Here is a 14,607-nt window from a genome sequence, read left to right as displayed (position 1 = left end):
GTCCAGTGGACGAGGCTCAGGTAGACCTCCAAAGCAGGAACAACCACACCGTGTCCCCAGGACGATCAGCTTTCTGCTGAAACACCCAAGAGACTGGCATTCAATAGGGTATGTGGAATAAATAAGATAAATGACGAACACTTGAGTACTTTTTAAGTGCTGTATGTGTTATACATAGAAAAGCTTAGGTAATCCTCACGTAAACCAATGAGACAGGCGCTAATAGTATCTCCATTTCGCTGAAGGAAAAACTAAGGGGCAGTGAGGCCAAGCCAGAGGCCAGCTGGCTGCGGGTGATGTTTGGAAACGAACTGAGTCTGAATTCAGAGTCCGCTTGTGTGTATTGGGGCTGAAAGGAGTGAACAAATGCAAAAACACAATAAAGTTAAATTCAGGGAGAATGAAATCGGAGCTACAGGGGGAACCAAGGAAGTGGCATTCTAGAATCCCTCAGGGCCACCAGTGAGTAAGCAAAAAGAGGACTGGTTCCCAAAGACAAATCACATCCAGTCCAAGAAGGCGGAGGACCCTCGAGATAACCTGAACACACGCCAGTGACCTCCTGGATGCCAGTCCCTACCAGACCCCACTGCCTCTGTGCCTGGGGCCACGCTCCAGCCTTCCCAGCTGCAGTTTTAACCCTGTAGGAGGTAAGTGCCTGGGTAGATCAGGGGTCGGCCCCCAGGCCTTCCAGCAGCACCAGCAGATCATATATTCGCTTCCCAGCAGATCCTGGGGGAGCCTGTTTTCCGCTCCTTTCCTCGGTACAGGAGAGCACCATTCATTATTCTCAGCTGCTCCCTCAGTCCTCAGGTCTGGACAGAAGGAAACACCCCAGGCCTGCCCTGAGTGACCTCTGCAAGAGAAGCCTTGACCCAAGACTCTATCCTCTGCCCTGCTCCCACCTGCCTTTTCCCAGCCTCCTGGCTTTCCCGGCAGACAGTAAGAGCCACCCGACAGCCTCACGGCCCTCTCCAAGTGTTCATTTCTCTACTGAAGTTTTCTATCTGCTCGAGTCAGGGGAAACTCTGCCATCTGCGCAGATGCAGACCCAATCCCCAGAGAATTGCATTCACCACCCACTGTTGCCTCCCTGGGCACCACTGCCAGGAGAGAGCAGGTGACCTCCAGGTCCCTGTAGCTGTGACACCCCCCCACACCCACATGTTTCTCAAGGGCTGTATTGAACTCCCATGCCCTTACGCAGGGGCCACAGCAAGTCCTGGCTTTAGATGACACGGAGCAAGCTGCACTTTCAGGAGGCTCCCTTGCCAAGCCTCACTAAAAGGGCCCTCGGAGGATTTTCCTAAGGAGTCAGCGTGGAGGCTCAATGGCAGGGTCTAGAGTCCCCCTCCTCATTTACTTACCACCGAGTCCCCATCAGCATTTGGAGAGAAGCCAGCAGAAGACACAAAAGGATTCTCTAAGTCCTCAACACCCAGAGACCAAGTTCAATGGCTCCAATCACATCCGCTCCAAAGAAAGCAGGGGCATGTCCAGCTGGGGTCACCGCTCACGGGCTGGCCCTCCGCCCTCCTGTGGTCTCCAGTGCGCTGAAGCTGGCTCAGGGTGCTCCTCGCTCTCTCAGCCAGAGTTCTGCAGATGCATCCCAGCCCTGCGCTGCTCTGCCAGGAGCTCTGACGCCACCCACTCACCAGGCTGGCCCTGTCCCTGTCAGGCCCAGGAGTGGCCGCGGGGGCTGAAGGCAAGCCGACAAGGAGACTGGCTCCAAGACGCAGTGGCTCAACACTCAGCAAGGCGAGGACGACGGAGCCTCAGTGGTGCTGAGTGGCGCTGCCATCAGTGGATTTCCGGTAAAGCCGGCCCGTGTGTCCCTGTCTCTTTAAGGACCAGGCCTCTTTGAGGCAAGTTCCCTCTGCAGTCAACTCTGGCCACCACCGGCCCTGCGGCAGAGCGCGGGGGTCTCCCAAGCGCCATCTGGTGGCCCAACAGAGCAGCACCTCGGCTGCCAGAGGTGTTCAAACATCAGCTTCCCGACCAGAGTCTGCACAGGGCTGCAGGTTACCATGGTGAGCAACAAGGACATCAGGAAGAACTCCATCTGGGGTCGGGGGACCCCCTCCCCCCGGAGTGACACGGCTGTCAACTAGGGGAGGGGTATGAGTAGTACCCTGCCAGAAAGTACTTTAACATATGGGAGCATTTAAAGGAGTCACAGAAATGGGGGGGGGGGTGCTGCTGGCGTTCCATGGGCACAAGCCAGAGATGTGAAAATGCCTTGCCACATGCAGAACTGTCCCAAAGAATGTCTTAAATGCCAACAGCGTTGCGGTCACTACCCAAGTCGGCAGCATGGAGGGCGGTTACTTGGCAAGTTTATGACCCCTACTTCCTCCCCACCCCCCATCATGCTGGCCTTTACCAGCTTAGGGGTTGAGCGAGGCTGTGGTCTGGCCCAGGCCACCTTTCCAAGGGGTACCACTGTGCTCTGCCTGCCCTCCCTGGAAGCCAGCACACAGCTGCACCCAGCATGCACCGGGGCATCATTCATCAGAACACACAGGCTGAAAGTTAAGTCCCTGGGAGCTAGACGAGGGGCCCTGGAAAGAAACTGCAGACCCCCACCCTCCAGGAAGCTAGCCCTGCCTTCCTCCCCAGGGGTGACTCAAACCAGCCTCCATGCTCTCCCAGGACCTGCGTCTTATACCTAAGGCACTTTCAGGTTCTGATCATGAAGCCTTGTGACTCCTAATTTCCTCTTCCCTGAGCCCTCTGCACGCTGCCCTGGGTCTCATGAACAGTCTGGTGCCGGGAGCTGACATGAGAAACAAACACACATGACCTGTGTTCTAAGGAAGGGAGACTGGGAATGGACAAGACGTGGCCGCGGTGGTCAGTGAAGGCTGTACAGTACAGTGCTCAGCTTTGAGCTGGGTCTACTGGTTTGAGCAGTTCCAGGCTCCTGAGGCTGACATCAAAGGCACAAAGAGCAGCTGCGGGAAGAAGTTCCCCAGTATCCCATGACCACTGACAGCACGTGGTTTTTGGTTTTTGGTTTTTTGTTTTTTTGACAGGCAGAGTTAGACAGTGAGAGAGACAGACAGAAAGGTCTTCCTTTTGCCGTTGGTTCACCCCCCAAGTGGCCGCTACAGCTGGCATGTTGTGGCTGGTGCGCTGTGCTGATCTGAAGCCAGAAGCCAGGTGCTTCTCCTGGTCTCCCATGGGGTGCAGGGCCCAAGCACCTGGGCCATCCTCCACTGCCTTCCCGGGCCACAGCAGAGAGCTGGACTGGAAGAGGGGCAACCGGGACAGAACCGGCACCCCAACAGGGACTAGAACCCGGGGTGCCGGCGCTGCAGGCAGAGGATTAGCCTAGTGAGCAGCGGTGCCAGCCACTGACAGCACATTCTAAAACAGGATCAGATTTGGGGCAGGAGATCCACAGCTCCAGTTAAGTTCTCCAACTGCTCACACAAGCCCCCCACCTAAAAGCTCCCCGAAGCGCTAGGCCTCCCCCACCTCAGCACTGGCATTCGATGCTGCACTGCTTTCCACCCAATCAAATCCCAACGCAGAAATGGAACAGAGACCCAGAAATGGTTCAGCCCACCAAGGGAACTGTGGAATCAATTCCCAGCGCCCTTCTCCTAGACCTGTTCCAATTTCATTTGCAGTGAAATTTGTTTTGAGAGGAGGGAGGCGAAGTGCAGCTCTTCCCTGAGAAAGTGGTCTGTGGGTGTGTGCCTGTTCTGTCCCGTCCTGCGGTCTGGTGCAGGGTGGACATTAGGGGTCCCACAAAGCAGATACCAGGGGGCGGCAGCACTGCTAAACCCCTCTGCCCCAGGTGCAGTAGGCCAGGCTGTAACACAGACTCACAGCGATGGCTTTGATGCACTTAAAAAAATTTTTTTTTATTTATTGAAGAGGCAGAGTTACAGAGAGAGGCAGAGACAGAGAAACGTCTTCCAACCACTGCTTCACTCCTCAAATGGCCACAATGGCCAGAGCTGGGCCCATCCAAAGCCATGAGCCAGGAGCTTCTTCCAGGTCTCCCAAATGGGTACAGAGGCCCAAGCACTTGGTCCATCTTCTGCTGATTTCCCAGGCCATTAGCAGGGAGCTGGGTTGGAAGTGGAGCAGCTGGGACTCAAACCAGTAGCCATGTGGGATGTCAGCATTGTAGGTGGAGGCTTAACCTACTACACCACAGCACCAGCCCCTTTGATGCACTTCTCACAACCCCTTCTCCAACTAGTCAGGAAATCTTACTTTCAGTTCAGTGATGGAGAAACATGATGGAAACTGATTCTGAGTCTCCTGCCATAGGGCCTAGCCTAGAGAGTCTGCAGAGAGCCTACTGGATGGACAGTGCCTGGGTGCTGCTCGTTCTGAGCCATGGCGACTGCTGGACAGGCCTCAGGGCCCTGCAGGAGGCAGCAACAGATTCACATGGGTCGGCCAGGGGTGGGATCATATGACTGGTTATCATATGAAAATGTTCTTTTTCATTTTCTCTTCACCTAAAGTGACACCCAAAGAGAAAAATGAAACACTCGGTTTTCAGTGGAGGCCTGGTCTGTTGGATCTTGGGGCTATGATGGCCCTGAAAAGCACCCAGGCCATGAGGGTGAGTATAGCCATCCAGAAGGTTTGCTTTTACACATCCCCAGGGCCCTCACCTGCTGCCTGGCAAGGCTGCGGCGTCAGGTTCAGTACTCTCTCCTGACATGAGAGGTGAGAGGAGGAGACGGGTGTCACTGGGAGCAGAGGAGCAACGGCGAAGTTGATGGGAACACACTTGCACCGTGTGCGCCACGCAGGGCTGAGCCAAGGACTCTGCAGGTGTTACATCATTTACTTACCACCGTAACCCCCATTCAGAGGCGGGCTCTTGGCGTCGCAGTCAAGACGCCCGTATCCCACATCAGCGTGGCTGAGTGCAAGTCCTCTACCTGCTGATGTGCACCTGGGAGGCAGCGGCGGTGGCTCGAGCAGTTGGATTCCTGCCACCACGTGGGAGACCCAGATTGAGTTTCAAGCTCCCAGCCCCAGCTGTTGGGGACATTTTGGGACTGAGCTGGCAGATGGGAGATCTCAGTTGTCTGTTTCTCTCTCTGCCTTTCCAGTACTAGTAAGGAAAAGCATCAGTCCTGCGTGTCCCCACACTCTCTGCCTCTCTCCAACATGAGGGAAAGCACTGCACACAGCAAAGCCTGAACTCAGACCCCGGCTCTGTCACTGACTTGCTGTGTGACCCTGAAGACCTCCCTGTCCTGCTCTGGGCCTTGGTTATCTCACCTTGACATGAAGGGATGACTTCATGCTCATGATGTGGGGAAGAGCAGGAAGCAGCTGAGGAGCAAGGGAAAGGCCTTTCCCGTCCCAACCCTCAGTTGTCACATTCCAGGAAATTTAGTGGGTTCTGAGGGCTGGGCGACTCATCAGCTCATCAAGTCTTCCCCGAGCCCTCTGCTCAGAACCCTCCTCTGTGGTGCTGTGACACCTCATCCCCTATGGGCACTGGTTCACGTCCTGGCTGCTCCACTTCCCATCCAGCTCCCTGCTAATGCACCTGGGAAAGCAGAAGGTGGTCTAAGTGCTTGGGGCCCTGCACCCACGTGGGAGACCATGAAGAAGCTCCTGATTCCTGGCTTCAGTCTGGACCAGCTCTAGCTGTTGGGGCCTTTTGGAGAGTGAACCAGCAGATGGAAGATATCTCTCTCTCTCTCTCTCTCTGTAATTCTTTCAAATAAATAAATCTAAAAAAAAAAAAAAAAAAAAAAAAAGGACAGGCCCCTTTGCCCAGGTTGCTTGTGATGGAGGCTCTGAGATGTGCCCAGGAACCACGAAGAGGTGACGCAGCGCTGGGAAGGTCCTGAGAGCAGTGAGTGTGTCACAGAGAGCCAGCACTTTGAGCTGTGTTGATGACTAAATGCTTCTCAGCTGAAGGAAGTGACAGTTGAGCCAGAGTCTGGAAGGACACCTAATACCTCACTAGCAAAAGTGATAGGGCATGGGGGGTGTGAGGGCAGGGCATTTTAGCGGGGAGGGGTCACCTGAGTGATTGTACAGGAGCAGAAATGGGGCATGGGGGGAACTAGAAGGTTCGAGGCAAGGGACAAAGAATCTGGTGCTAACGGAATGTGTGGCCTCAGCATGAGCTCAGGGACCCCGTGGAATTCACAGCTGCTCCGAGGCCTGGCTTCAGGCAGAAGCCTTCCTGGAAGCCCCTATTCCCCCTCCTTGCACACAAGGGTTTAGGGTCCCTTCTTTCCCTGTATTTTCTGAGAGCCTTCCAGTCCGTGTGTCCCCAGCTGTACCAGTGTTTATGTGCTGGGCACTGTGATGAGCACGCAGCATTCAGTTTCCATGCATGACACCTCTCTGTAGAAGACACAATCCTTACCCTCAACATACAGAAGGAGCTCAAGGTCACATTTCTTGAAAGTAGTGGGGAGGGGGGAGCTGGCACTGTGGTGTAGCGGGTAAAGCCGCTGTCTGCAGTACTGGCAGCCCATACAGGCGCTGGTTCGAGTCCCAGCTGTTCCACTTCTGATCCAGTTCTCTGCTGTGGCCTGGGAAAGCAGTACAAGATGACCCAAGACCTTGCGCCCCTGCACCCACGTGGGAGACCCAGAAGAAGCTCCTGGCTCCTGGCTTTGGATCGGCACAGCTCCGGTCATTGCGGCCAATTGGGGAGTGAACCAGCAGATACAAGACCTCTCTCTGCTTCTTATCTCTCTGTATAACTCTGACTTCATCTCTCTGTGTAACTCTGACTTTAAAATAAATAAATAAATCTTTAAAAAAAAAAAAGTGGTGGAGCCAAGTACACACCCTGGTCTGGCCAACTCCAGGGCCACCTTGCTGGGCCGCCAGCGACAAAGCTTCAGAAGAAAGTAGCTGTCCCAGATGCCTTTGCTGACATTCACTGGTGAGAAGCTGAGTTCTGGGCAGGCCTGGCACCTACACTAACAGGAATTCATCAGCAGAGGGCTCAGAGCTCCTCCCCAGGGATGCAGCAGGACAACCAAGACACAAAGGCAAGCTTCCAGCTCTTTCTCTTCAACCAGTCTGGCAAGCTCTCAATCATTCGATTACTCCTCACGCAGGAGGACTGGATGGTCCCTGGTGGTGAGGGTGTTCACTAGTGCTATGGGGGTTGACCAGTCTCTGGGACATCTCACTCACAGGGACAGCCCCCAGGGGCTGCCTGCGATGCCCACATCCTATATGGGCACTTCATGTCCTGGTTGCTCCGCTTCCCATCCAGCTCCCTGCTATGGCCTGGGAAAAGCAGTGGAAGATGGCCCAAGTGCTTGGGCCCCTGCACCCAAGTGGGAGACCTGGAAAAAACTCTTGGCTCCTGGCTCTGGCCTTGCCCAGCCTAGGCCACTGTGGCCAGCTTAGGAGTGAACCAGTGAGTTAAAGATTCTCTCTCCCCCCAACCCCACCTCTGTCTCTCTGTAACACTGACTTTCAAATAAAATAAATAAATTTTAAAGATAATAATAATAGGGACTGGCACTGTGGTGTAGTGGGTAAATATACGCTCCCGCCCGCAGAGTCGGCATCCCATATGGGCGCCTATTCATGTCCCAGCAGCTCCACCTCTGATGCAGCTCTCAGCTATGGCCTGGGAAAGCAGTGGAAGATGGCCCGAGTCCTTGGGCTTTCACACCCATGTGAGAGTCCTGGAAGAAGCTCCTGGCTCCTGGCTTCAGATTGGCAGAGCTCTGGCTGTTGTAGCCAACTGGGGAGTGAAGCAGCGGAGGGGAGACACCTCTCTCTCTCTATCTTGCTTTCTCTCTCTCTCTCTCCCTCTGCCTCTCTGCAACTGCCTTTCAAATAAATAAATAAATCTTTTAAAAAAAGAGAAAGAAAATTATCCCTTAGCTGCCTTTTCAGGTGAAAACTGGAGTATCAGTTTTATCATTTTTCCCCCCATTTATTTGAAAGGCTGAGAAACAGAGTCAGACAGAGAAATCTTTCATCTGCTGGTCCACTCACCAAATGCCACAACAACCAGGCCTGGGCCGGACTGAAGCCAGGAGCCTGGAACTCTACCTGGGTCTCCTGCATGGACACCAGGCTGTTGAGTCATCACTCCTGCCTCCTGGGTGCACATTAGCAGGACAATGAGGCAGAGGCAGACAGGACTGAAACCCAGGCACTCTAAAATGGGATGTGGACATCCCAGGTGGGGTCCCAGTCCCTGAGCCCAACACCTGCCCCCCAGGCATCAGCCTTTATCTCCTGCCTTACTGAACCCTCTTCCCAAATGTTCATGTCTCTGCTGCCCTGGACTTAATAAAGAACATCAATACACACAGAACCTTCTGGAAAATCCTCTACTCAGTGCTCTGAGTGGGGTTAGCGGCCCTAGGTGAAGATAACCCCCATGGTAAGGCATGTGTTGTGGCATTCTGGGTAAGGCCTCTGCCTGCGATGCCAGCATCCCATATGAGCGCAGGCTCCTGTCCTAGCTGCTCCACTTCTGATCCAGCTCCCTGCTGGCCTGGGAAAAGCAGCAGCAGGTGGCCCAAGTGCTTGGGGCCCTGTACCCATGTGGGAGACCTGGAAGAAGCTCCTGGCTTCAGCCTGGCCTAGCTCCGGCTTTTGTGGCCATCTAGGGAGTGAACCAGCAGATGGAAGATCTCTGACTTTCTCTCTCTGTGACTTTGACTTCCAAAATAAATAAATAAAAAATCATGAGAGAGTGAGAGAGAGAGAGAGAGAGAGAGAGAGATTCTTTCCCAAAGGCCCCTGCACTTTTAAGCTTTGCCATGGAAACCAAGAGCAAAGGCTCTGCAGAATGTCTTTCTTTCTCTTTTTTTTTTTTTTTTTTGACAGGCAGAGTTAGACAGTGAGAGAGAGAGACAGACAGAAAGGTCTTCCTTTTGCCGTTGGTTCACCCCCAAGTGGCTGCTACGGCCAGCGCGTTGCAACCGGCGCGCTACGCTGATCCAAAGCCAGGAGCCAGGTGCTTTTCCTGGTCTCCCATGGGGTGCAGGGCCCAAGCACCTGGGCCATCCTCCACTGCACTCCCTGGCCACAGCAGAGGGCTGGCCTGGAAGAGGGGCAACCGGGACAGAATCCGGCGCCCCGACCGGGACTAGAACCCGGTGTGCCAGCACTGCAGGCGGAGGATTAGCCTAGTGAGCCGTGGCGTCGGCCCTGCAGAATTTCTGTGCCCGGCAGCACCGCCAAGGTTTTTTGCAGGCTGTAGGGGTGGTCCGCTCTCAGGAAGGCAGAGACACTTCCTGCGCGAAGTCCTACATGCTGAGCACGTTAAGGACAATCATCCTATCTCAGGGCTACCAAGGAACAAGGGCTACCTGCCTTCCTGCTTGGGAGGAAGGATGGCAGGGAGGATGGCTGCCAGCTCTGACCGTGGGAGCCTCAGCTTCACACTGAGTGATTTCAGACCTCCGCCCCTTCCTGGGTCAGCACCAGTTTTCGGTCAGCCAGGCTGGAGACAGGAAGACTCTGTCTGTCCCTTTGCCTCCTGACCACTCGGAAGCCTCCAGCTCCAGGGGCCTCAGCAGATGTCAGCCACAACTCAGACGAAGCCTGGTTCCCCACCCTCACCACCCACTCAGGGCCCAGCGTCTCCTAGACAATTCATTGCCCAATCCCTCACATGCCCACTGAGTTATTTCCCAGGTTCCTATTTCTGTCTGATTGTGCAAGTTTCTTTCCTCCAGGAAGCCACATGGTCATCACATGAGGGCAGCCACAGGCCACCAGCGGAGGGGAGGAGGGGAGGACAAGTCTCCTTTCCTGGCCCACACAGCCCTGCGCAGTAGCTCTCCATTCCCTTTGGCCAGCACCCCAGAGACCTTTGGCTCACCCTGGGGAGAAGACCAGCACAGGACCAGAGAAATTATAACTTGGCTTTCAGCTTCCCCAGAGAGCTGGTACCAGGGTGCCTCCTCTTATCCTAGCTGGATCTGGGCTCCCAGCCTTCTCTGCCCCCCAGACTCCTGGCTCCTGGGGCACCTGAACCCCACTGCCTGTCCGGGCACAGGCAGGCTACAGGTCTCAGAGACAGGAACATGTGCCATGGCTGCACCTGCCTGGCCAGAGCCTGCTGGCTGGCGGCAAGGGGACCCTTTGGATGCCCTTCAGGAGGCTTGAGCTGCTTTTTTTCTGGGGGAAAGGAGCCACCTTTACAAGAGACCCAATTTGCCTCCCACCTCCATTAAGCAGAGATGAGGAAGCTGCCACAGAGAAACACCCTGGTCCCCCTCCCTGCAGCTCCCGACGCTCTGTCTCGGAGGCCACATGTGGAGCCATACGTGCAAGCAGGCCACACTTCCTCCTAGGACTACAAGGAACCCTGACTTCCCGCAAAGACCACTGACCCCAGCAGAAGAGCACACCGGCACGTCTGCCCAAGGCAGAGCTGCCACGGATTTCTAGCCTGGCTTTAGGGATCGACAAGGAAAGGGCTCTAGGCGCCAACTCAAGTTGACTTCCCGTCTGGCCCACCTGATTCTGCAGGTGGTTCCATGGCCCAGACACTGCCTGTTATCCCCACTCTCATTCTCCCGAGGGAGAATTCTGCTTAAGAGTGGTCAGGGGCTCAGACACATTGTCCTGGAGCTCTGCAGGTGGCAAGAAGGCTGCAGAACACCTGGGCTGTGGCCTGGAGGCGACTCTGATTATCCCCCAGCCATTTGCTCCTTTGTATGCACCTCATAGATCAGCAAAAGGTCACAGGGGCTGTGTGAGGCATCCAGGTTGTTTGTGTTTCTTTTTAACTGTAAGGTTACTCAGTTACTTTTTTCTCTTGTAAAAGCCATAAAGTCACAATAAAAATTTTAGGTAATGAAAGAGTAAAAAGTGACTCCAAAGTACACCAATTAGCATTTTTTATTAGTCAACTAAATACCTGAGACACTCCTAAGCTGTACTGCAACTAAACACCTAAAGCGAGCTGCTTACAAAGGAAGGAGCTCAAGTATTGGAGGTTCAAGTCCAAGAGTGGGTGGCCCCAGTTAGGATGGTGGATGGTGGAGCACCTGAGGAGGGAGGGGCCCAAAGTAAGCCAGGAAGCAGGAAGTGGCAGGACTCAGCCGAGGCCTGCATAGCCAGCCCTCTCTCAAGGGCACAGCCCTCATCACCCAAGGCTGACCTTCTTAGTACAATGCACCAATGACCTTGGATTGCAATAGTTTAACTCAGGAGGTGAGTTCTAGACACAGACTGAACCTGAGTTTAAGAATTGCTATTCTTTTCCTTATTTTTTTAAGATTTATTTATTTGAAAGTCAGAGATACAGTGAGAGAGGGAAAGACAGAGGTAGAGAGAGACATTTTCTATCTGCTGGTTCACTTTCCAAATGGCCAAAATGACCAGGGCTGGGCCAGGCCAAAGCCAAGAGCCAGGAGCTCCAACCAGGTCTCTCACATGGGTGCAGAGACCCAAGCAACTTGGGCCATCTTGCGCTGCTTTCTCAGGCACGTTAGCAGGAAGACTGGAAGTGGAACAACTGGGACTTGAACTGGCCCTGTATGGGACACTGGCACTGCAGACGGCAGTTTCACCTGCTACACCATGGTGCCAGCCCTGAGACCTGGAATTCTTCTTGTCTTTTTTTTTTTTTTTTTTTTTTAATTTACTTAAAAGGCAGAGTTACAGAGAGGCAGAGGCAAAGAGAGAGAAAGGTCTTCCATCCACTGGTTCACTCCCCAAACGGCCGCAACGGCTGGAGCTGGACTGATCCAAAGTCAGGAGCTTCCTCCAGGTCTCTCACATGGGTACAGGGGCCCATGCCCTTGGCCATCTTCCGCTGCTTTCTCAGGTGCATTAGCAGGAAGCTGGGTTGTAAGTGGAGCAACCAGGACTCGAACTGGCACCTGTATGGGATGCTGGCACTGCAGATAGTGGTTTAACCTGCTATACCACAGCACCAGCCCCAAGACCTGGTATTCTAATCTTGACCCATCTGTATAGAGTTGGGAGCCAAATTGTGTTGAAACCATAGCAACGTCCCAGCCATTTTGGGGTCTTTCCATAGTTACAATCAGAAATACTCTCCAGAGTGTGGCCAGTGATTTCTCAGCTTGCTCCTCTGGCCAGTCCAGCCCTCGTTTTCTCCCCTGTCCTGTTATATGGAGCAGGGCAAGCGCCAGCTAGATAAGCCATGACTGCACTTTGCTCAGAGTCTCACTGAGCACACACACAAGGATGAGCCCCCAAGTGGAGACCTTGGCATGTCAACCAAGCTCGTCTGTCGTGTGTCTCTGGTTGCTCGGGGGAGGACAGACTGGCTATCCAGGGACACCAAGGATGAGGTCTCATCTGCAGTGTCCTCAGTAGGAAGCAGAGACCCGCTCCTGTCAGGGTCTCGGGCTCTTCCTTCCTCTGGGCAGGGCAACAGCTTTGAGATTGGAAGGAAGTCTTGTGGTTGGCCAAGGCTACCCACCTGCCTTGGGAGGGGCTCCGTTCGTGACAACAGCCTTTGGGGGGCGGGAGCAGAAAGAATTGTCGGAAAATGCTGGGTTGCAGATGAAATCAACAAAATGCCCTCTGAGGCCCCATCTGGTCTGCCCAGCAGGTGAAATGAGGCAGTGCCCAGGAGGGCTCCCCTGCTGCTCGGAACACACTTCCATCTGTCTGCTGAGGATGGCTGTTGAGTAAGTGAAACTGAGAATGCCAGGGCTTGAGTCATGCTGGGTCCAGCTGGGCCCAGTCAAAAGGTTCCTCTTTCCTCAGACAGGAGCTTGGAGTCCTGAGGGCCAAGGTGGAGGCTGAGAGTTCCTTTTGCAAAGGCAGAAGGGCCAGCAGGGCAGCTGTTCTGAGCCGCTGTCCACCTGGCTGAGCCCATGAGCCACCTGCTAATTCCCCTGGGGTGCTGCTGCAGGGGCTTTGGTCTCCTGTGTGCAGTAGCATCACCCACAGCCGTTCACACTTGCAATCGCTTCCTGGGGCCAGTGTCTGAGTGCGGCTGTGTGGACGCAGAACCTCATGGTTTTAGGTCAGGATGTGGGTTCCAGCAACAGACTAACCCTGAGTTTGAGACCTGGTGTTCGTAAGCAATTGAACCTCTCTGCGCTCCAGCTCGCGCTACAAAATGAGGATGACAGCGGCAGCCACCCCAACTGAGGGTGGAGAGGATCACACGAGATCTGGAAGTAAGACACGCAGTACGGTGCTTGCTCCGTTGTAAGTGCTCAAACTGCATTAGCTCTTCTTGCGCTGCTTGAGTTTTGTGCTTATGGTAAACACATGTGCACACACACACTCACACACACACACACACAATCTTCTCCTAAGGTTAAAAACAAGGCAAAAAGTTAAATAGTCCCCCTTAAAAGGTGGCAGCAGAGGCCAGCTCTGTGGCATAACAGGTTAAGCCACACAGCTTGTGATGCTGACATCCCATGTGGGCACTGGTTTGAGTCCCGGTTGCTCCACTTCTGATCCAACTCCCTGCTGTTGTGTCTGGGAAAGCAGGGGAAGATGGCCCAGGTCTTTGGGCCCCTGTTACCCACATGGGAGACCTAGATGAAGCTTCTGGCTCCTGAGTTTGGCCTGTTCCAACCCTTGCTGTCAAAGCCATTTGGGAATGAACCAACAGATTGAAGTTAATCCTTCTCTCTGTGTTTCTACTTTTTATACAAATAAAATAAATATTAAAAAAAGAAGGGGCAACAATCAATCCTGGTGAAGACATATTGTGCCTTGTGTTCAGGTCATCAAAACCAAACCACACCCTTTGTTTTCTGTGGGTTTCTCACTGCCATTGCAGTTAGCTTAACAGTTCTCCCTCCCTCTCTCTGAAGGAGGGGGAGAGGAAGATGGGGGAGGGGCGAGGAGGGAGGGGAGAGAGGGAGAGAGAGATTGAAAGTGCTCCCATCCCATCTGCTTGCTCATTCCCAAATGCCTCCTGAGGCTGGGGTTGGACTGGGCTGCAGCCAGGAACTCAATCCAGGTCTCCCACATGTGTGGCAGGAACCCCAGCGCTTGAGCCATCGCGGCTGCTTCTCTGGGCCTGCCTTGGCAGGAACATAAGTCAGGACCAGGAGTTAGGACGCAGGATTCCTAACCAGCAACTTGATTGCTAGGAGAATTGATCACCTCTCATTAGTGTTTTGTTTTGTTTTTTTTTTTCCCAACCCTCATAAATATATTCCCTCCATATTTTGCCATTCAAGTGTGGCTAGAATACATTAAAAGATCCAGGCTGAAAAACATGATCTGCTCATCTTAAACGCAGGGCTGCGCGGGGGGTGGGTGCTGTGGGGCAGTGGGTGAAGCCACGGCTTGAGATGCCTGCCGCCCATGCCGCAGAATGCCGAGACCAGGTGCAACCTGTATCTGATTCAGGTTCCTGCTGATAGGCGCTCTGGAGGCAGATGATGGCTCAGGTCATCAGGTCTCTGTACCCACACGGGATTGAATTCCTGACTCCTGGCCTCAGCCCAGCCAGTCCTAGCTGTGGTGGGCATCTGGGGAGTGAATGAGCACAGGAGCTCTGTCTCCCTGTTTCTCAATCAAATTTTTTTTTAAATTAAAAAAAATCAGAAATTGGTGTACACCTATTCTCTCTCACATAGAACACACCTACATGCCACACATGGAGGGCGCGTCTGAACATTACAACAGGAACCAGCTGCGAGCCAGACCCCCCGATAG

General features: G+C 53.8%; 1 protein-coding gene across 3 annotated transcripts in view; it reads right to left on the bottom strand.

Annotated features, from left to right (window-relative positions):
- The window catches only part of ABR (ABR activator of RhoGEF and GTPase), a 181,880-nt gene that overhangs the window by 141,140 nt on the left and 26,133 nt on the right, over positions 1–14,607 (bottom strand). Inside the window, exon 1 of one of the 3 annotated variants that reach the window (XM_089317562.1) lies at positions 1,368–1,830. The exons of the other annotated variants lie outside the window; for them this stretch is intronic. The gene's annotated coding sequence lies outside the window, so the exon portion shown is untranslated. Of the gene's footprint in view, positions 1–1,367; positions 1,831–14,607 lie in introns of those variants that run through there. 3 annotated transcript variants of the gene reach the window in all.

This window comes from Oryctolagus cuniculus, chromosome 17 (genome assembly GCF_051225735.1).
Source record: "Oryctolagus cuniculus isolate XC-2025 breed Fujian yellow rabbit chromosome 17, ASM5122573v1, whole genome shotgun sequence".
In the NCBI taxonomy this organism is placed as follows: Eukaryota; Metazoa; Chordata; class Mammalia; order Lagomorpha; family Leporidae; genus Oryctolagus; species Oryctolagus cuniculus.
The sequence above is the reverse complement of the archived record's forward strand: the minus strand, read 5'-3'. Positions and strand labels throughout refer to the sequence as shown.